The sequence below is a fragment of the Triticum aestivum genome, chromosome 7B (genome assembly GCF_018294505.1).
Source record: "Triticum aestivum cultivar Chinese Spring chromosome 7B, IWGSC CS RefSeq v2.1, whole genome shotgun sequence".
In the NCBI taxonomy this organism is placed as follows: domain Eukaryota; kingdom Viridiplantae; phylum Streptophyta; class Magnoliopsida; order Poales; family Poaceae; genus Triticum; species Triticum aestivum.
In genome coordinates this window covers 677686015-677695399 of record NC_057813.1, presented here as the reverse complement: position 1 = coordinate 677695399, position 9385 = coordinate 677686015, and the positions used below count along the sequence as shown (strand labels likewise).

Below are 9385 nucleotides of genomic sequence, written 5' to 3'. Positions count from 1 at the left end.
TTGGCTTGCGGCAGGAGCCTCGTGGGGCGGCTCCGGGCCATCTGATCTGCCAGGACGGCTCGCAACCGGGTGACCCAGTTGGAAGCTCGATGATGGGTGGCCCGAGGGCGCGTGATCGCTATAGTCAGCGTGTGTCCATGACATGTGGAACCAAGGCGCATGATCTCTACAGTCGGGCGAAGAAAGCCTCCTAGTTGTCCGTTGCTGGGTAGATTGTGACAGATTAGTATCTTCAAGACCGTAATGTACTGTAGATATTACCTTATAAGAGATACTATAAGTTTTTTCAATCATTTTCATATTTCTGGTGATGTTAAGAATGACCGGTGTACCAGAATTCAAGGATGCGACCACCCCGAGAAATATGTATATAGATCAACTTTCATACTCATGTACAGACTGAAACTAGTGAAGCCATCATTGATTGCTAGTTAGTGGTCATTTTAGTTCACATCTAAAGGTTGAACCTTGTTCATGTATATTAAAACAACCTATTTGTAAGTATGAGAGTATGGACTTTGCTGATATTTAGGTGGTTGATCCTTGGATCTTATTCTATTATAGTGGTGAATCTCCCTAACAGATTAAAATGCTATCACTACTGGGAAAAGGCTTATAGGTGGGGTCACATTATTGGCGGCACCTATAGGTACATGCCACCACTATTTCGTCGAGACAGTGGTGGGTACAAAAGAGGGCTGGCAACAGGGGTGGGTACAAAAGAGGGCCGACAACAGGTATTGGATGTGCACTAGCGGGCAAAACATACCGCCCTCCACTAGTAAATTCTTACGATGTTAGTCATGGGCTAAATGTTTCGGTGGCAGGCATATACTTGTCATCCACGACTGCTAGCTCATTTTGTAGGAGTGTATACTTTATAGAGTTTGTGGATCAAATATGCCAAAGTTGTGTACAACGCAACTTCCCGCTTAGTAGTGTAGGACAAAATTAAGAGAGACATTTACTTAGTTGTATTTTTTACAAAACATAATACTAATAATATGCAGCAGAGTCCTGTTGTTTCCTAAAAAAACATTTACTTAGTTGCTTACGAGTCTGCGCGATATGGTATATAAGTTAGAAATGTTTTGTCTTTCCTGAAATTTAATTTGCAATATTTCATATGTCTTCCATCACTTTACAAATTGCAACACCTCGGTATTTGAGTAATTTGAGTTCTCCAGGCAATAAATACTTAAGTTATAATACGTCATCCTGCTAACTTTGAAGAACCCAAATAGAGTAGACTATGCTTCAGTACGAACATTTGATGGCAATAGTAATCAAAATACAAATCTGATGTGTGTGTGTGTGTGTGCGCGCATGTGTGTGTGTGTGTGCGTGCGTGCGTGTGGGCGTGCATGCATGCGTGTGTGTGAAATAACCGTTCAAAAATTACACGTGTCATAAATTAGTTGGATGCAACGATGGTACTGATATAAAGAACAAGCGACAAACCAGATGTGGATAGATTGCTCACCAATGCACATGGGTTTAGTGTTTGCGAAGCTTTTCACACAACAATGGGTTTTCAGTTCTAGGGTTTCTATCTAGACGACTTTGTTTGGCACCGCTATGCACACATGTGAAGCTTTCTGCAATTGAGGTTTAGGGTTCTACGTAGTTGGTTTGGGTGGCAACAACCAAATCTATTGCCAAAAGTGGCCAAAAGTGAATTTTGACAAAGAAAGCATGAGACACAAGAAGATGCAATTTTATTATTGAGTGTCAAGATAGCAAAGGTTTTTTTTGCGGGGAAGGTTAGCAACGATTTTGACCTAGTAGCTATGTTATCTGGTAACCTGGTGCGAAATTCAATCATCTTGTTGCTTTTTTTTTGAGGGAAACGGTAGGACTCTGCTGCGTATTTGTATTGCTTTTCATTTTTTTATAGAAGTGCACTGAAGCAGAGAGGTTCAACTGGAAAAAACAAATACACAGAATGAGAGAAAAATCATCTTTTTGATCCTCCATACCCAGTAGGACTGAATCTTTCAAGAACATCATCGGTTATCCTCTAAACTTCTCTTAGACTAACCTTACACAAGGCATGTGTAATACATCTAGATGTGCGTCGTATTAGATCAACTACATTTGCAATCCGAATCCCTGGAATAACGCAATCGGAAAATACCTAAAATCACTAGTAATTTCATGATGCAACAAGATCTTGTACATGCACGAAAATAAGATATGCTATACTGCAAATCCAAGAGATAAGTACTACAACAGAATGACACAAATATTATTATAAAAATATTTCATGTTAAGAGAACTAATAACTTCGTACTTTAAATATGGTCGTACAATGATCACCACTGTACATTTTTAAATATTATTTTTATTACATAAAATTAATATACCGAAGACCTTCCACTACTTTAGATATCACCACACGAGTTAATTACTATAGTTTTCTATACATTTGGATAAATCTAATACTGTTAGGACTGATCGATGTACCGGTATTCAGGGCCGTGATCCCTCGAGAAATCTAGATAAAGATCAACATTCATGCTGCCTTCATGACATCGACAAATGAAGCCGCCTGGGATTTGAATGTTAGTGGCCATTTATAGTTCAGTTATAAAGGTTACAACAAACTTTGTTCATGATATACTACAACAACCTGGCGCTTGGATGACATGAGTATGGACTTTTATGATTTTCAGGGTTGTTCGATACTTGAGTACGATTTCCTGAATTTGGAATTTGCATATTTCATACTTCTTTGCTTTGCATCAAAACTTGTAACAACATCGGTGTTTGAGAAATATTTTCTCCCTTCACCTCAAATCAATTATGATTAACTAATGGACTAACCTGATTATATGATTTGCATTCAAAATACATTATGGTAACATAAGACAAGAGTGCACCCACACCAAAACAAAACACAAGACAAGAGTGAAAAGATTACATGATTGGTAGAAGGAAATAACATGGTGATAAACAACAGCACAGTAAACCCAATACATGGCAGCGACACATGAGAACAACAATGAAAATACATTGTAACTTAAATGATATATATATTCAGATTGCCTCTGGATTATGATGGCACACGGATATGGTATCTCGGTGCCTATTGCGCACAGCCGAGGCTAAACAGTAGGAGAATCGGGGAAATACCACGGCTTGGTGAAATTATCATCAGTCCCTTCTGTTGGAGCACTAGGAGTGACGGGAACGACGAACAACTTGGGTTTCTTGAACACCAGGTGGCGAGACGGAGCCCCTAGGGGTTCACTTGAGGAGCTTAAGCAGCTTTCTGCATGCGCCACGATCTCCATCCGTCGGATCGGCTGCTGTGGCTGTGGAGCTGGTGCGTGAACGTGCGCCGGCTGCAGGTCGAGCCGTGCTCGTGCCGGAAGCGGCATGTGCAGGAAAGGATATGCTGGCACCGGTGGCGTTTTGCGGGCGGGCGCTTCAAAGGGGAAGGGAAAGTAAACTTACAGCTTGGGCGGCGGTGGAGGCGGTGATGTGGGATCCAATGGCTGTTGTTTAACGGTTAATTGGGTATGCAGTACATAAATGCGTAGATGTCTCTAATTTTTGTTGGACTTTCTAGAATATTTTTCTTTCACCTTTTGTGATTTTAGTACATAATAGATTCCTCATCTTGTTGGCTGTGAATTTATTGAAATGCTTCATCATTATACTGCCTATTATATATGACTACAGTACGAATAGAAATTTAGGACTTAGTTGGTGGACCAACCATCCTAGGATTGAGACTCTACCCTGGATACATTAAGCATGTCCCTGTTATATTAGTCTTGACATGCTTTAGTTTGTGTTTGCACAGGTTGAAGTGGGTACAAAGTAACACATTTTTTATTTGAGTATTTGCAGGAGCTGCTGCAGGTGGGGCTGGAGGAGGAGGATCAGCCTCTAGTAAGCTCCCTCTCTCTGTACTTTCTTGTGGTAGGCTCTCATGCTTTCATGCAAGTGTGTAACTGTATTATTATTATTATTATTATTATTATTATTATTATTATTATTATTTTGATATTTATGAGTATTTGTAGGAGGTGATGCAGGCAGAGCAGGAGGAGGAGGATGAGCCTCTGGTAAGCTCTCTCTCCATTTAGTTTCTTGTGTCTCTCATACTTCGATGCAAGTGAGTAACTGTATTCTTTGTTGGTAATTACCATCCCGCTTTCCTTCTTTCCTTCTGAACACCAAATGCAAGGCTCTACGATGGGCATATTTGATCGAATTGGCGACCTCAATCATAGGATGGTTTGGCTCATTATGATGCCATTGAATTGTTTTAGTAGGATCAAATTAGCCTTCATCTTTTAATAAAATTGTCATCATAGGGAATGCCATAATGACGGACCCATTAGCTATACATTTCACATAACAAGATGGGAATAGCAGTTCAGCATTGCCTCATAAAATCAGCGACACTTATTTTGGGACGGAGGGAGTATAGGCTAAAAGCACAATAGAGAGGAAAAAGGAACAATATTCCAGAAAATCCAACAAAAAATAGAGACATTTGGCCATTATACCAAAGCAGCGATGCTTATTTTGGGACTGAGGGAGTAATAGATAGATTTCTCATCTTGTTTGGCTGTGAATTTATTAAAGTGCTTCATCATTATACTTTTTCATATGATTAAATCATGAATAAAAAACTAGGAATTAATTGATGGACCAACCATCCTAGGACTGAGACTACCTTACATAAATCATGCCCATGTTATATTAGTGTTAACATGCTTAAGTTTGCATTTGCACAGGTTGAACTTGGTACTAACTAACAAGTTATCTTTTTTTTGGTATTTATGAAGCAGTTGGAGGAGCCGCCGCAGGAGGAGGTGGAGGAGAACAATGAGGCGCAGGTAAGCCCCCTCTTCAGTTTACTTTCTTGTGTTAGTCTCTGTTGCTTTAATTTGAGCTAAATGTGTCAGTTATCCGTTGTTATTAATTTAGCAACCTGCTTTCCTACTGACCAGTAAATGCAAGGCTACGATGGGTATATTTTATCGAACTGATAATCTCAATCCTAGGATGGCTGTGTTCATTACGATTCCATCAAGGGATTTTTGTAGAATCAACGTGTCCTTCATCTTCAAATAATACTGCTAGCATATTTTATGGACACAACATGTCCCTCAAAAAACATGTTAAAATTTTGTACCCCTTCATCAATCAAGTGATTTTCGTATTTGCAATGTGAGTAGGTATGATTAACATCTTTCTTTTTTGCCACTGGCTGCTATTTTAGTATCCTGGCTGTACCGTTATGGGATATATGAAGCAAGTTTTTTGTAGCTAGAATAGGATTGTAATAAAGCGGCGGATCTAGGATTTGAGTAATTGACCAATATGGGGGCAATCATAGACAACATCACAATGGGTAGCAATTTTTTTCTGTCAACCGTGTTACAAATAGTTATTGAAGTCCTGATGCATCATAATTCTGGCATATTGGATGAGAATTTACCAAAAGTATTATACAGATAGTTCAACAATAGTTTTACACAATAGCCGTGAGCTCACACCAAGCGACAACACACGATCTCATGTCACCTGCAGCTGCTGAACTCCACTCACTACCTCACAGACCAACCCTCCATTGTTCCGCATGCTCGCTCAGCTGCTTTTGCCGCCACCAGTGGCATTGAATTCGTGACTAAGGTTTTTCTCAATTTCTCATGGCCTAGTTGTATTGCGAATGTTTTCATCTGTTTTTAACTTTTTACAGTGGAAGTGTCTCGATTTATTTATATATTGACTATAGTGGACATGAAGACTAGATGTGTGCTGGACTAGGTTGTGGACTGCGTTCCAAATATTTGTGGGCACCATATTCTGACACCGAATCTGCCCATGTTGTAATATAACAAGTTAAACAGTAATTGCCTTTGGCTCCTAGGTGCATATACACCCATTGTCAAAATACACATTTCGAGAAGTTAAAAAATTCGGAACAAAAATCCCACGTGTATATCCGGACATTTTATGTGCGTGCACAAGGTTTCGGTGAAAAACGACGTTTTTTGTGGCTTGTGTAAAAAGACAATTTCTGATGCTTCATTCTAACTATTCACGAGGCATTTCTTTATCTTTTTTACACAAGCCACAAAAAACATCGTTTTTCGCGGAAACCTTGTGAACGCACATAAAATGTCCGAATATACACACGGGATTTTTGTTCCGAATTTTTCAACTTTCCAAAATGTGTATTTCGACAATGGGTGCATATGCACCTAGGAGCCAAAATGCCGCTCTCCAAGTTAAGCGCCAATTTAACTTACAGAATGGTGAAGTGGTCAATTGATTGTTTAATTTTGGGTTGATTCCTTCACCCGATTTGTACAACCGTTCACTCTCTTAATTCCTTGGTTTGTGGAGTGTACTTATTGTTGTTCTTGTGTAAACATTATTTGTTTTTCACATGAAAGCTTCCTTACTCATAAAAATAGCAATAATGCCTACTCAAACAAGTGGGCTGGTTGAGATGTTCCATGATTCCCTTATAGTGACTTCAAAAAGCGGTGTGTCGTGGCCATGGCTGCAGTGCCTCGGTGCAACGATCACCTCCTTAACTAGTCTGGCCGGCGGAGGGTAGGGGAAGTTGAGATTTGTCTTTATTCCCTTCAGCTCCCTGGCCGCGAGGTCGTAGGCGCACGCGGTGACCTCGGGGAAGAGTACGTCCCTAGCCACAACTGTGCCTTCGTCACCGGGTGCTTGATCGTTGCCACGAACTTGCCCTCCCCCTTCTTTCTCACTCCAGTTAACTTGATGTTCTCCCCCGCCGCTGCGGCTGCCATGGCCTTTACGACAGTCGAACGGAGGTGGATGCCCTTTGAGGTGGATGCCGGATGTGTGCAAGATGATGGACTTTAATAGCGGTTTTGCGCAGCTTACCCATCCGGCATCATGCCGTGCGTCGCGTACGTATGTTTCAGCTTCACTGGAACCACACTGCCTCACCAGGAATGGAGAGTGGTTATGAACACCAACAAAAAATACATATGATGGCGTGCACATAAAGCTTGCATTGTTACTTTTCACTTTTGTTTTGGTTGTATATCTCCTACTCCCTCCGTCCCATAATATGTAGGAACCAATATGGGCATCTAGATTCTGCTATTGGTTATTGACCAGAGAGGTGTCCCGGTCATGTCTACATGATTCTCTAACCCGTAGGGTCCGCACGCTTAACGTTCGGTGACGCTAGAGTAATATTGGGATATGCATGTTGGTGACCAAATGTTGTTTAGAGTCCCGAATGAGATCCCGGATATCACTAGGAGCTCCGGAAAGGTCCGGAGGTAAAGATTTATATATGGAAAGTTGCATTCAGGGTTCCGGAAAAAGCTTCCAGAAGGTTTTGGAAACTTCTGGAGGAGTCCGAAAGTCCGCCAAGGGTTCCACCATGTTCCAAGGTCCAACATGGGCTGAGGGAAGACGCCCTGCCTTATTGGGCCAGGCGCACAAGTCTCTCAAGGCCCATGTGGCTTGGGAGAGGTGGAAAGTCCACCTGTGTACGGAAAAGGAGGGAATTGGACTAGGAGTCCAACTCCTCCCCATTGGTGCGCCCCTAGGGCTTCGAGGGCTGGCCACCACGCCCCTCCACCTATATATATATATAGAGGGGAGGGGGCTCTCCCAAGAGGACACACAAGCCCTTGCCCCCCCCCTCTCCCGTTACTTCGTAACTCCTCCGTCTTCATTGTTTCAGTAGCGTTCGGCGTAGCCTCGCTGGAATCACTCCACAACCATCACCATCACGCCGTTGTGCTACCGACAATCCCATCTACTTATCCTCCCTTGCTTGCTAGATCAAGAAGGAGCAGACGTCATTGATCCATACGTGTGCCGAACACGGAGGTCGTCCGTTCGGTACTTCATCGGTTTGGATCGTGGTTGGGTCATGAAGAGTATGACTACATCAACAACCCTGTGATATATGCTTCCGCTTAACAGTCTACAAGGGTACGTAGACACACTCTCCCCTCTCGTTGCTATGCTTCTCCCTGATAGATCTTGGGTGTTCGTAGATTTTTTTTATTTTAATGCTTCATTACCCAATAGATTATTACCAAGTTTCCGTTTAGATGACACTTGCAAAGTGTTACTCGCATATGCGAGGGCACCATTTTAATTATTGTGCTCAAATTTTGAAATGGTTAACTTTTTATGATTTCCTGCTTGTTCTCATTATGGCTAGGAAACAATACAATTTTTTTGTTAAATAAAATATCACAATTGTAGTGAAGAATTTAATTATGCCTTTTTTAGGATAAAGATTTGATAATTTATTTGTACAAGCCATATTGATAAACACTTCCTAAAAGATGAACAAATAACATTGTCCAATAGAGTACAATTTTAAAAGTCTTAATCACATTGTACTCATTTAAGCAGCACCACTAAAGGTATATGATACGTCTCCATCGTATCTACTTTTCCAGACTCTTTTGCCCTTGTTTTGGACTCTAATTTGCATGATTTGAATGTAACTAACCCGTACTGACGCTGTTTTCAGCAGAATTGCCATGGTGTTATTTTTGTGCAGAAATATAGGTTATCGGGATGACCTGAAACTTACACGGAGAATTTTTTGGAGGGGACCCACCGGCTGTCCACAATGATGGAGGGCGCGCCAACCCACCTAGGGCGCGCCCCCTGCCTAGTTGCCCCCCTGGACCTCCACCGACCTCAACTCGAACTCCATATATTCACGTTCATGGAGAAAAAAATAAGAGAGAAGGATTCATCGCATTTACAATACGGAGCCGCCACCTCCTCCTGTTCTTCATTGGGAGGGCAGATCTTGAGTCCGTTCGGGGCTCCGGAGAGAGGAATCCGTCGCCATCGTCATCATCACCCATCCACCATCACTAGTTTCATGATGCTCACCGCCGTGCATGAGTAATTCCATTGTAGGCTTTCTGGACAGTGATGGGTTGGATGAGATTTATCATGTAGTCGAGTTAGTTTCGTTAGGGTTTGATCCCTAGTACCCACTATCTTCTGAGATTGATGTTGCTATGACTTTGCTATTCTTAATGCTTGTCACTAGGACTCGAGTGCCATGAATTCAGATCTGAACCCTTTATGTTTCCATGAATATATTTGTGTTCTTGATCCGATCTTGCAAGTTATAGTCACCTATTACGTGTTATGATCCGGCAACCCCAGAGTGACAATAGTCAGGACACTTCCCGGTGATGACCGTAGTTTGAGGAGTTCATGTATTCACCAAGTGCTGATGCTTTGGTCCGGTTCTCTATTAAAAGGAGGCCTTAATGTCCCTGAGTTTCCATTAGGACCCCGCTGCCACGGGAGGGTAGGACAAAAGATGCCATGCAAGTGCTTTTCCATAAGCATGTATGACTATATTCGGAATATATGCATG

The 9385-nt window shown here is 41.8% G+C and overlaps 1 pseudogene; it reads right to left on the bottom strand.

Moving 5' to 3' along the window:
* Positions 1–3107: 3107 nt before the first annotated feature.
* Positions 3108–6791, bottom strand: LOC123161855 (ethylene-responsive transcription factor ABI4-like; annotated as a pseudogene).
* Between the last annotated feature and the right edge of the window lie 2594 nt (positions 6792–9385).